General features: G+C 37.9%; 1 long non-coding RNA gene, 1 other non-coding gene and 1 pseudogene across 2 annotated transcripts; 2 read left to right on the top strand and 1 right to left on the bottom strand.

Moving 5' to 3' along the window:
* The first annotated feature begins 3,012 nt into the window (after window positions 1-3,012).
* On the top strand, window positions 3,013-4,084 carry LOC144370971 (L-lactate dehydrogenase B chain-like; annotated as a pseudogene).
* A 4,758-nt stretch (window positions 4,085-8,842) lies between these two features.
* Window positions 8,843-13,737, bottom strand: LOC120887950 (uncharacterized). The gene is made up of 2 exons (XR_013431192.1): window positions 13,489-13,737; window positions 8,843-12,707 (listed from the first exon to the last, which is right to left on the bottom strand). It is a non-coding gene; the product is annotated as an uncharacterized LOC120887950 (long non-coding RNA).
* LOC144371139 (U6 spliceosomal RNA) lies at window positions 10,469-10,575 on the top strand. Its single transcript, XR_013431247.1, has one exon. It is a non-coding gene; the product is annotated as a U6 spliceosomal RNA (small nuclear RNA).
* Window positions 13,738-13,758: the final 21 nt, after the last annotated feature.

Below are 13,758 nucleotides of genomic sequence, written 5' to 3'. Positions count from 1 at the left end.
TTATTTCAGTCTGTTAAATTTTTCTGATATATTTCTGAGTTGTTTCTCTGTGCTTTCTTAGTGTGTGGAGTTTTCTTTTTTTTTTTTAAAGAGAGAGTGAGAGAGGGTGAGAGAGAGAGAGAATTTTAATATTTATTTTTTAGTTCTCGGCGGACACAACATCCTTGTTGGTATGTGGTGCTGAGGATCGAACCCTGGCCGCACGCATGCCAGGCGAGCGCGCTACCGCTTGAGCCACATCCCCAGCCCTGGAGTTTTCTTAAAACTGCTTTTCTTTTTTTTTTTTAAACTGGGAATTGAACCAAGGAACATTTTATCACTAAGCTACATCCCAAATATGATGAAATATGTGAATATAAACATTCAAAAAGCTCAGTGAAATTCAAGTAAGATGAACTCAGAGACCCACATTACAATGCATTATAATCAAATTTTCAAAATAAAAAATAGAATCCTGTTAGCAGCAAGAGAGGTGACTTGTTACATATAAGGGATCCATCCTCCACAAGATTATCAGATTTCTCAAGATAAATCAATGGTGGCCAATAGTCAATGATCCAGTGCTACATTTTAGATCTTAATTGTCTCTCAAAGGACATGTGTTGAAAGTTTGGTCACTGTCCTGTAGCACTTTGGGGAGATGATACAACTTTTATGAAGTGGGGCCTAGTGGAAGGAAGTTATGTCACTAGGAATATGCCCTTAGAGGAGATATTGGGACCCTAACTCCTTTCACTCTTTCCTTCCCAGCTGCTATGAAGAGAACAGAGTTCCTCTGCCACATGCTCACTGCCATATTGTATCTTTATATGCAGGCAAAACTGTTTTTCAAAATTGAGGGTTAAATTTTTTTCTTTATCTAGTAAGATAAAAGTCATTACTATTAGACCTGGCTTGCAAGAAATGTTCAATGGAGCCCAGCAAAGAGAAGTGAAATATTACAACACAGTAACTTGAAACCATAGGAAGAGATAAAGATTTCAATAAAGGTAAATACCTGGGTAATTATAAAAGCTAGTATTATTGTAATCATGGACAATAACATGATTTATGATGCTAATTGTCAGGATCCAATTTGACATTACTACAGCCATCTTGGTGATAACCACTGTCTTGTCTATCGGGTGCTCCTGGCATACATTCCAAAACCTGTAGGATAAATAAGATAATAAGACCATGTATTGTACCAGGAATTAATGCCTGGACTGTCTCTGACACTTGCTGTGTTAATAGTTTCCGAGAAAGCCCAGGTGTATTCTGTTTGGCTAGGTTAGCATATAAGCCTGTTCCTCTTGTCCTGGGGTATCTTGCTTCTGCCTGAGTCCCTAATAAGTTGCATTTTGTATGATCCTGGATTTGCCCACCTGGTTCTTCAGTCATAGCACCTTTTGTTTTGGGTGGCCAGTTCTGGTACACTGGGTTATTTCCAGAACTCTAATATATTTGAAAATCACAGTTGTTAGTCTGATAGCTATTATTATTTTATTATTATTATACACAGTTTGTAACTTCATGTTTTGTTTTATACATTGTTTAATATACTAATGCCTTCAGGCAAATATTAGTGTAGGTTTTGGTCACACAGTATATAAAGCTGTAATTTTGTGACAAGGGAAAGGAGTGAGGTGGGGATGGTCTTGTAAGCAGCAATTTTTTGTATGAAAATTAAGCTGGTATAAATTCAAATTAGAATATTACCTTGTTATGATGTTTAATGTAATCTCCATCATAATCACAGAGAAAACAGTTATGCACAAAAGGAAGTAGAAAAGAAATTCAAATATTTCACTACCAAAAAATTATGTCTAAAAGAAGACAGTAATACAGGGAATGAAGGACCAAAAAAGGCATTTATTCACTTTTTAGTTATAGATGGATACAATACCTTTATTTTGTTTATTTAGTTTTATGTGGTGTTGGGGATCAAACCCAGTGCTCACATGTGCTGGGCAAGTGCTCTATCACTGAGTACAACCCCAGCCCCACAAAAGACATTATAATATAGAAAACAGCAAAGAGAGAGAAGTCCTTCCTTTTCAGTAATGTAAATATTTACAAAAGGCTTATACTTTCAAATCAAAGACAGAAATCTGAAAAGGAAAATTACAAAAGCAATTCTGATTACAATAATAATTGAAAAATAAAATATTGAGGGATTAAAATAGCCAAAGAGCTGGGAAGACTAATCCAGCAGCTTGGAAAGCTGAGGCAGGGGGAATCAGAAGTTCAAGGCCATAAGCAACTTCATTAGACCCTGACCCAAAATTTAAAAAAGGAGATGGGGGTGGGGATGTAGCTCTATAGTAAAGTACCCCTGGGATCAATCCCTAGTACGAAAAATAAATAAATACACTGAAGAAGTGAGATTTGTACAAAGAAAACAACAAAATATTGCTGAAAGAAATTTAAGACATAAATAAATGGAAGCATATCCTATTCACGAATTGGAAAACTTCATTGTTCAAAAGTAAGTGAAATGAAATTTCACTATCCAAGGCAATCTATAGACTTTATTCCATCTCTATTAAAACAGCAGTGGCTGTTTCTGTTTATTCTTTGTAGAAACATAAAAGCCCATCCTACATATCATGTAGAATATTAAGAGATCTTGAATAACTAAGTAGGCTGGGAATGTAGCTTGGCAGTAGGAGCATTTGCCTACTGTGTGTGAGACCCTGGATTCAGTCTCCAACACTGAAAAAAAAAGGAGGATGTATATTTCATGATTAGTATAGAGGTAGTATAATCAAAATCTTGTAATACTGCAGTAAAGACTGGAGATGAAGCTCAGTAGTAGAGCACTTGCCTACCCTCTGGGTACTGGGGTCAATCCCCAGTACCCAGAGAGTAGGGGAAGTACAAAAGTTTGAACAAAGGAACAAAAGAAATATGCAAAAAACAGCAAAATGACAAATATGAATCAATCGTGTCAATTACATTAAATGTTTAAATGGCAGCCTTTACAGAAAAATTCATCATATCCCTTTGCAGAAGAGGCAAAGATCTAAAACAGTAAGTTCAGATTAGTGAGTATTAGACAAGCTACTATTGTGTGTGCTGTCAACATTCTGGAAAATTCTACCATTGAATTTGCCCTTGAGGATGTTTTGGAAGGTAAGCTCAATAGGAAAATGGTGAAAATAAGCATGGGAACATGTTTCTTCAGACATAAAAATTTGGCAGATAGGGGAGGCTGAGGCAGGAGGATTGCAAGTTCAAGGCCAGCCTTAGCAACTTCACAAGACTGTTTCTCAAAATAAAAAGGACTAGGTAGCTCAGTGGTAAAGCATCCCTGGGTTCAATCCCCACCACCATAAAAAAAGAAAAAAAATTGGTTGATAAAGATGATTTCATGACTGCAGATTCTAAATTTCTGGTATTGCAGTAATCCACTGGCAAGAAGAGGAGAGTTGTCCCAATCTTGTGCAGAGAAATGTTAATATTTTCAAATTCATTACTCCTCAGATTGTCAAATACAGTCCTGACATTACATCATAATTGTTTCTAACCCAGTAAGCATACTTATATGTGTTACCTGGAAATTGTTACCCAAACACTCTTGATTGAATGTGGGTGCAAACTGAATTTTGATTTCACTATCTTTTGACTGAAAGATTTGGCATTAATTCCAACAGCTGCCATGGATGGATTTTGGAAGAACATGGCAAATCGAGTGTGCTTCGAGTGTGGCTGGAGTGGAGTAAATATGGCAAGTGTTCCTCTCCAGGATCTGAATGTAGCAATGGATAACAATAGTAAAAACTGGAAGTATGTACATAAGATAGTTGGTTGTCAGTGCCTGTGAATTCATCAAGCTAAAAGGATTGATCAACTGGACTACAGGATTAATAAATGTAGTTCTCATTGAATCCCTATTCAAAAACCTATCCAGGATTCATCCAAAGTCAGCAGTGACAAAAGAGCTATATGGCACTGAAAGTGAAATCTTGAGTTTTCCGTGTATTCTCAATCCTGGGGGATTAGCCAGCATTATCAATCAGAGCTGAAGAATAATGAGAAAGCTCAACTCAAGAAAAGTACAGATACCTTGTAGGACATCCAGAAGGACCTAAAAGACCCATGACTTATGATTAACCCTGAATTTTTAATTTTTTTTTTGAGAGAGAGAGAGAAAATTTTAATATTTATTTTTTAATTCTCGGCAGACACAACATCTTTCTTTGTATGTGGTGCTGAGGATTGAACCTGGGCCGCATGCATGCCAGGCGAGCACGCTACCGCTTGAGCCACATCCCCAGCCCAAAACCTTTAGTTTTTATCCATGTACATGGGTCATAGTTTTCCTCTTCCTTAATATGTGATGTGGAAAATTCCTGCAATGAGTCTTTACACAAAATTATCTCTTGGTTACTTCTTTTTTTTCAAAATTTTTTGCATTAATTGGTTATACACAATAGTAGAATGTGTTTATGCACTTTGATATAATTTATCATTTTTCTGAGTGTACATGTTGTAGAATCATATTGGTCATGTAGTCATACATATACATAAAGTAATAATAATAATGTCTGTTTCATTCTATCATCTTTCCTATCCCCACATTGTCTCCCCTCCCTTCCCCTCCTTTCACTTCCTTCTACCTAATCTAAGGTAACACTATTCAGCTCTAGTGCCCCCCCCCCCCCCGCACTTATTGTGAGTTAGCATCTGCATAATCTGCATATTAGAGAAAACGTTTGGTGTTTGGTTTTTTGGGATCTTGAGTGCTTCTTAAAAAAATTAAAAGTAGAATTATAATAAGGATTTAATAATTATTCACTTAAAATTTTCCAAGAATAATACTCACAATCAGATACTCAAAACCAGGTAAAATATAAGAACTATTTAAAGAAACAATAATACCAATACTTAATAATTTATTTCAGAAACCAAAGGAAGAGGGGGAAACACTTCCAAATTCATTTTATGAGAATCAGTGTATGCTGGTACTAAAGGCAGATTAAAAAATATCAAAGAGGGGCTGAGATTGTGGCTCAGCAGTAGAGCACGCGTCTAGCATGTGTGAGGCCCTGGGTTTGATCCTCAGCACCACATAAAAATAAATACATAAAATAAAAGGTATTGTTTCCAACTACCTCCAAAAAATAAAAAATATTTTAAAAAATATCAAAGAAATATACAGACTCTGATGAATAGACCCCAAACCTTTACCAACCCAAAAGAGCACTTGACAAACTTCAAAACATATTGCTTGGTATAAGCTCTCAACATATAAAAAGTTTAAAAAGATGATCTCAGTGGACACAAAAATATATTTGACATGGTCTAATATATTTCTCAACTTAAAACTTCCAAAACACTAGGAATACAAGTAGGAAAAAAAAGAATTCTTTAGGCCAGGTACAGTGGCACAGTCTCCAAAGCTGCTGAGATTACAGACAGCTAAGACAGGAGTATCACAAGTTCAAAAGCACCCCAATGAAGCACTGAGCAACTCAGTGAGACCCTGTCTCTAAATAAAATACGAAATAGGGCTGGGGATGTGGCTTAATGGTCGAGTGCCCCTGAGTTCAACCCCTGGTACCCTCCCAAACATTCTTCATCATGGTAAAGGGTATTATGGTAGTCAAACCAGAGAAGCAGAGCCAATAGGAGATAAACACATATCTACATATTAAAGGATTTGTTAGACATAATCGACCTTTCCAATCATGGGAGTTGATTAAGCAGTCTCTATAAGGCGCCTGTTAAAAAAAAATGGAAGGTATCTTAATCCCAAGACTTTGTTCACAGAATTAACCATATCCCAAAATGTCAGGAAAGCTGAAGGAGAGTCAAGAAAAGGTAGAACAGTTGCAGCCATAAATGCTGCTTGACAGTGTCATCAAACTACTACACTGTGTTGCCTAGCTTATACAAAGCCCTGAGTTCAGTTCTCAGCCCTGAGCAAAACAAAAAACAAAATATACAAGGAAGGCAACCCTTTGAAATTTACTTTAGCCTACCTAAATGAAGGCAACATAACATTTTAAAGATATCATAAACACCAAAATAAAAGAAATCCAGCAACTAATGGTGAAAACTGAATTTTCCTTCAAATCACACCACATCACAGAACGTATGTCCATTCTTTTCTCCACTGTTCAAAAGTGGGGAAAAGAATGGACATACATTCATAAAAAAATTTACTGAAATATTTTAGTGCAATAAGTTTTTTTAAAAATTGGTGCATTCATATTTGAAAGGAAGAAATACAATTACCTTTATTTGAAGATGACATTATGGTATATGTTTAAAATCCACAATAAAAAGGTATTTTATTAAAGAAGATAAACATGCAAAAATAACAGTATTCTTTTTTTTTCCTTTTTTTTTTTTTTTTTTTTTTGGTACTAGGGATTGAACCTAGGTGTGCTCCACCACTGAGCTCACACCCTAACCTTTTTTTTTTAACATTTTTTTTAGTTGTTGATGGACCTTTATTGTATTTATTTTCATGTGGTGCTGAGAATCAAACCCAGTGCCTCACACATGCTAGGCAAGCACTCTATCACTGAGCTACAGCCCCACCCCTTTAACCCTTTTTATTATTTATTTTGAGACAGGGTCTCACTGAATTGCTTAGGGTCTTACTAATTTGCTAAGGCTGGAATTCTCCTGCCTCAGTCTCCAGAGTTGCTGGGATCACAGGCATGCAGTATTGTGCCTGGCAGATATTGGTATTTCTATACATTACTATAAGCCAGCCAAAGTGAAATTTAGTAAATAATTTTATTTATAATATAATCCAAAAGAATAAAATAATTGGAAACACATTTAACAAAACCAAGACTTGTACAATAAAAGTTCTAAAAACATTGCTGAGAAATAAAAGATCCGAATGAGGGAGATATTCCATTTTCATTATTGGAGGATTCAATATTATTAAGGCTAAGACAACTCTCTAAATTGATAATGCTAATTTAATACAGTCTCTCTGAAATTTTCAGTAGGGTTTTCTGTAGAAAATTGGTGTGCAGATTCTAAATTTTATATAGAAATGCAAAGGACCCAGAATAACCAAAATACAATTTGCAGGCAGAATACTAGGGATGAAACCCCCCGGGCCTTATGCTTGCTAAGCAGGCACTTTAAAATTCTAGCCCTCAAAATAATTTTGAAAAATAGGATCAAGGCTGGAGAACTTAAGACTATTCAATTTCAATATTCCCTATCAAGCTGTAATAATCAGAAAGTATGGTACAGACCAGGTGTGGTGTACACCACGCCTGTAATCCCAGCAGTTTGGGAGGCTGGGGCAGGAGTACCACAAGTTCAAGGCCAGCCTCAGCAACTTAGTGAGGCCTTAAGCAACTTAAAGAGACCCTATCTCAAAAAACAACTAAGGGCTGAGGATGTGGCTCAGTGGTTAAGAGCTCCCAGGTTCACTCTCCAGTATCATTAAAAAATAAATAATTTCTAAGTTTTTTTCTTTTTTGGCACTGAAGATTGAATCCAAGGGGTACATTTACCACTGATCCACATTCCCAGCCTTTTTCTTATTTTGTTTTTAGTTCTGAGACAGGGTCTTCCTAAGTTGCTTAGAATCTCACGAAGTTGCTGAGGCTGGCCTCAATCTTGGAGTTCTCCTGCCTTAGCCTCCCAAATTGCTAGGATTACAGGCACGTTGCAAGCTATCCACCGACTATGGGTGTGAACTGTGAGCATTGGAGCTATGTAAGGGGGCAAGTCTGGCGTTGTACCCTGATTGGGCTGTGTGACATCAGTGCACTTTTCCTCTTGCTCTGCTGTGATCCCACACAGAACCTAAGATGTGTGACTTTCCAAGATATCCATCTGCTGACTGCAAAACTCCACCTTTTAAAACCGTATCCCCTGCCCTATTTGGTGAAGAACATTCCATCAAAGCTCCTTTGTGTGTCCCCCCCTATAAAATAGATTCTGGATGTACGCTCCCTCTTTCTAGCACTGTCCAGCATGGTAGAGCACTTGCCTAGCATATGTGAAGGGACTCAGAGCAGTCCCACCCTCAGTCTGAGAAATTCATGTCTGTGTGGTGCATGATTTCTCTGCCATTTTCTTTGTCTAATGTTGCAGCCAGCTTCTTTGAACCCAGTTCATCTTATCAGCATAGGCAACTAAAGAGACAAGCATAAACTACCATGCCCAGCTGTAATTTTTTCTCTTGTGCACTTTCTGCTACAGTTACTATGTTCCTACAGTCGCTCATTAAGTCAGAAAAGTGAAGAATCCCTATTGGAAAAGAGTGAATTTCAATGTGGACCAATATAGCGGAGCAATATAGTGAGGAAAGGTGACAAAGACTCTCAACATAGATTTCAGAATATAATGGACTGTGAGGACATACTCCATGTCTAAGGAAATTCAGATGGAAAAGCTCTTGACTAAATAACACTGGGGAAATGAATTCTTGTTCTGATTTTCAATCTGAGAAATTTGCAAATACTTAGATGATTTGAATCCAAGTTACAGCACAAGTTCTTACCTCCAGAAAGTATGACCAGTGTTCTGTTACCTACTCCTCTATCCTTTAAATTTTTTATATAAAAATAAGAGTCTTAACATTAAAGAATAGCTTGTGTGATAATCATTAGAAAGATTCAAACTCAAGACCACATAATAGTTACGAATTACTTTACCTACTTCAGGAGAGAAACCAGAGGTGTCTGGCATGCCAACAGTCCTCTACTAGGTAAAGTGACCCCAGCAGATACAATTTGCACGTTTCTTTGGCTCCTCCTTTGTACCACTTCTAATCAACTTAATTACTCGAAACCTGAGTCAGTTTTCATTCTCCATTTCTTTTTTATATTTATTTTTTAGTTTTAGATGGACACAATATTATTTCTTTTTTAAAATATTTTTAGTTGTAAATAGACACAATCTTTATTTTTATTTATTTATTGAACCCAGGGCTACATGCGTGTAAGGCAGGCACTCTACCACTGAGCCACAACCCCAGCCACAATATTATATTTCTATGTGAGGTTCAAATCCAGTGTGTCATGTATGCCAGGAGAGCTCTCTACCATTGACCCACAACCCTAGCCCTCATTCTCCCTTTTCTTACATCTAGTCCTTCAGCAAGTTCTCCCATTTTACTCTCAATGTATCTAAAATCCATCTATTTCTTCCCATCTCTACTACCAACTCACTCTTCTAGATCATCATTATCTCTTCCACAATTACCTTTTAAAAAGTCTGTCCCTAGTTTAAAAAAAATTTTTAGTTGTAGATGGATACAATACTTTTAATTTATTTATGTATATGTGGTGCTGAGGATTGAATGCAGTACCTCACACATGCTAGACAAGTGCTCTACCACTTAGCCACAACCCCAGCCCTGTCCCTACTTTTTATACCTTCTTCTGATCTTTTCTGATATTTCCATGTTTAAAGTATCCAAAAGGGGCTGGGGTTGTGGCGCTCAGTGGTAGAGTGCTTGCCTAGCATGTGTGAGGCACTGGGTTTTATTCTTAGCACCACATAAAAATAAATAAAGGGCCACCAACAACTAATAAATTTTTTTTTAAGTATCCAAAAGAATTAACCTTGCGGGGACTGTGGCTCAATGGTAGAGCACTTGCCTAGCATATGTGAAGCACTGGGTTCGATTCTCAGCAGCTCATAAAAATAAATGAATAATATCATGGTCCATCAATGTGTCTTAAAAAATACTCAAAAAAAATAAGCCTTCCTAAATTTGTAAGAGAACTTTAAATATTTTAAGGTATACATATTAACCAAAACCAGTAATCAAGTTTGAGTGCTTAAGAAAAAAATTAGCAACATTTTATTCATTTAGCTTAGAAATTTAATAAAGGAAGCATAAAAGAAAACAAAAGTACACTGAGGAACAGTGAATACTTTCATTCCTTGTAAAAAAAAAAGTCCTGTGCCTGGGTACATGGCTCACACCTCTAATCCCAGCAGCTTGGAAGGCTGAAGCAGGAGGATAGCAAGTTTGAAGCCAGCCTCATCAACTTAGTAAGATGCTGTCTTAAAAAGAGCTGGGGTTGTGGCTCAGTGGTAGTAATAACTCAGTGATAGTAAGTGCCTCCTGCATGCTAGGCACTGGGTTCAATCCTCAGCACCATATAAATGTAAAATATATTGTGTCCACCTTAAAAAAAAAAACAACTTAAGAATAAATATTAAAAAAAAAAAGTCTGGGGATGTGGTTCAGTGGTTTAGTGCCCCTGGGTTCAGTTTCTGGTACCAAATAAATAAGTCTTCTAGATTATTAAGAATTCATACCTAGTTTGAAGAATGCTTACTATGCCACACCCGAGGTAGAATTAACATACAGACAGTAATTTCAGAATAATGCAAACATCAGGCAATCTGTGCATGTTTCTTCTGTGCAACCAAAAACAAACTAAATAATACTACTATCATTTATCACATGATCATTATTCTTTCATCAATCAAATATTTACCAACAGCAAAACCACAGGCTAGCTATTGTGGTAAATTGAACATGGAAGTGCTCGCTTCGGCAGCACATATACTAAAATTGGAACGATACAGAGAAGATTAGCATGGCCCCTGCGCAAGGATGATACGCAAATTCATGAAGCGTTCCATATTTTTAATCCATTTGCATCAAAATGAATCTGAATCCCTATCTCTCGCCATGCACAAAAGTTAACTCAAAATGGATCAAGGAGCTTGATATTAAATCAGAGACACGGCATCTGATAGAAGAAAAAGTTGGCTACAATCTACATACTGTGGGATCGGGCCCCAAATTCCTCAATAGGACACCCATAGCGCAAGAGTTAACAACTAGTATCAACAAATGGGACTTACTCAAACTAAAAAGTTTTTTCTCAGCAAAAGAAACAATAAGAGAGATAAATAGGGAGCCTACATCCTGGGAACAAATCTTTAATCCACACACTTCAGATAGAGCCCTAATAACCAGAATATACAAAGAACTCAAAAAATTAGACAATAAGATAACAAATAACCCAATCAATAAATGGGCCAAGGACCTGAATAGACACTTCTCAGAGGAGGACATACAATCAATCAATAAGTACATGAAGAAATGCTCACCATCGCTAGCAGTCAGAGAAATGCAAATTACCCTAAGATACCATCTCACTCCAGTAAGATTGGCAGCCATTAGGAAGTCAAACAACAATAAGTGCTGGAGAGGATGCGGGGAAAAGGGCACTCTTGTTCATTGCTGGTGGGACTGCAAATTGGTGCAGCCAATTTGGAAAGCAGTATGGAGATTTCTTGGAAAGCTGGGAATGGATCCACCATTTGACCCAGCTATTCCCCTTCTCGGTCTATTCCCTAAAGACTTAAAAAGAGCATGCTACAGGGACACTGCTGCATCGATGTTCATAGCAGCACAATTCACGATAGCAAGATTGTGGAACCAACCTAGATGCCCTTCAATAGATGAATGGATAAAAAAAATGTGGCATTTATACACAATGGAGTATTACTCTGCATTAAGGAACGACAAAATCATAGAATTTGGAGGGAAATGGATGGCATTAGAGCAGATTATGCTAAGTGAAGCTAGTCAATCGTTAAAAAACAAATACCAAATGACCCCTTTGATATAAAGGGAGTAAACAAGGACAGGGTAGGGACGAAGAGCTTGAGAAGAAGATTTACATTAAACAGGGATGAGAGGTGGGAGGGAAAGGGAGTGAGAAGGGAAATCGCATGGAAATGGAAGGCGATCCTCAGGGTTATACAAAATGATATATAAGAGGAAAGGAGGGGTAAGACAAGATAATACAAATGGAAGAAATGATTTACAGTAGAAGGGGTAGAGAGAGAAAAGGGGAGGGGAGGGGAGGGGAGGGGGGATAGTAGAGAATAGGACTGACAGCAGAATACATCAGACACTAGAAAAGCAATATGTCAATCAATGGAAGGGTAACTGATGTGATACAGCAATCTGTATACCGGGTAAAGTTGGGAGTTCATAACCCACTTGAATCAAACTGTGAAAGATGATGTATTAAGAACTGTGTAATGTTTTGAACGACCAACAATAAAAAAAATTGAACATGGAAGAAACTAAACAAAAAGACAAGGAAACACCGATTTGAGTTTAATTACAATGAAGAAAATTAAAATTCTACTACACATTTCATGTATATATAGGTAGATTTTTTTTTTGCCAAATTGCTTTCACAAAACAGAAACTTAAAATCTTCTATTTTAATTTAATATAGCAAACTTCCTATTCATCCTTTCATGGTAAATGCATGGTTTTAAGATAAATGCTTCAATGCTTCACATGTGGCACCACATCCACATTCCAGATGGAAAGTGGCGAAAGGCCAAAAGAATACCTGCTTACTGAGTCTGGCCCTGCCCTCACCTTGCATTTTTAAGAATTATCTGAGAAACTCAATCTAATAACTTTTGCTTACAACTACAGGAGAAGTTAGAACACAGAGTTTTTTGTTTATTTTTCTTAAAACAAGGTCAGGACTTTTTTAGCAATAAAGAAGAGGGAATGGATATTGGATTGGCCACATATGTGACAAAGTAACTGATTCAGATGAAAACATTATACATATATGTACCTATATTTACATACATGTGCATGTTTGTGTATATATGTAAAAAGAAAATAGCATAGATATACTGAACCATATGCCACATTAATAGGAGAAAATTCGGGAGTACAAGGAAGATATTTCCAGAGAGTAGATTCCAGCTTACTTGATGGTCTGTCTTAGACAATTCTAAGAAAGAAAAAGAAAATGTCCTGAATAAATGAAGCATCTCAGGAACAAAAAGAAAACATTAAACAACGTAACACACAAGTTTCAGATGTTAAAAACCATTATTTCCTCCCCCTCTGGATACCTCTTTTTTAATATTTATTTTTTAGTTTTAGGTGGATACAATATCTATTTTGTTTTTATGTGGTGCTGAGAATCAAATCCAGTGCCTCACGCAGGCTAGGCGAGCGCACTACCACTTGAGCTATATCCCCAGCCCCTGGGCACCTCTTTTGGAGGACAGAAATAGGTACAAACCTTCCTGAGTCTCAGCACAGGGCAAGTTTAGAGCTTAGTTAGCCTGCCCTTCACCTTGGGAGGGCTATTAGTAGTGGACTGGGGCTTCTACTCAAACTTGGCGTCACAGAAAAGTGCTCCTTTACTGTCGAGGGGCCGAGCGGTCCTGTGCTCCCACGTATGGCTACGTATCTATATCACATAGTCATAGTCTCCTGTTCATCTCCCACGCAATGCTGCCGTCACCATGCCCACAGACACAGTCACAGCCACAGCGTCACAAAGCTCCCTCCCTATTCCTTCCCACAAAGAGGCGCCATCAATCGTGCGCGCGGGCGCACACAGTCGCTTTCCACAGTTATCGCACATCTACAGGTACAGCGTTACTTACGGCCACACATTACAAGCATACCAAAGGGACTTAAAGCACGCCCACATAATACTTCTCACATCCGCACAAAGGGTGTTACAGCCACGCTGGGGGAAAAATAAATAAAAATCACACCACTTAACAACAGCTCATCTCGCATTCACCCAACAGGCTTTAAGGCTCGTTCTAAGTCCCCGCCCCGGGCTGTAAACTCCATCTTTGGCCTCCCCAGGAACGCGTCGCTTGCAACTGCAGAGAACGGTTCAGACACTAAGGCTCGCGCGTGGAGGGGCAGGGGCCAAGGGCCCAGCGCCCTCTGGGAAATGTAGTTCGGAGCCGCGCCGCGAAAGACTTGAGGGCGCCAGGCTCGAGCTGGCCAGGGAGTTGCTACATCACCGAACTGCG

This window comes from Ictidomys tridecemlineatus, chromosome 15 (assembly GCF_052094955.1).
Source record: "Ictidomys tridecemlineatus isolate mIctTri1 chromosome 15, mIctTri1.hap1, whole genome shotgun sequence".
Taxonomy (NCBI): domain Eukaryota; kingdom Metazoa; phylum Chordata; class Mammalia; order Rodentia; family Sciuridae; genus Ictidomys; species Ictidomys tridecemlineatus.
Note: the sequence above shows the minus strand (reverse complement) of the source record. Positions and strands in the feature narration are given on the sequence as shown.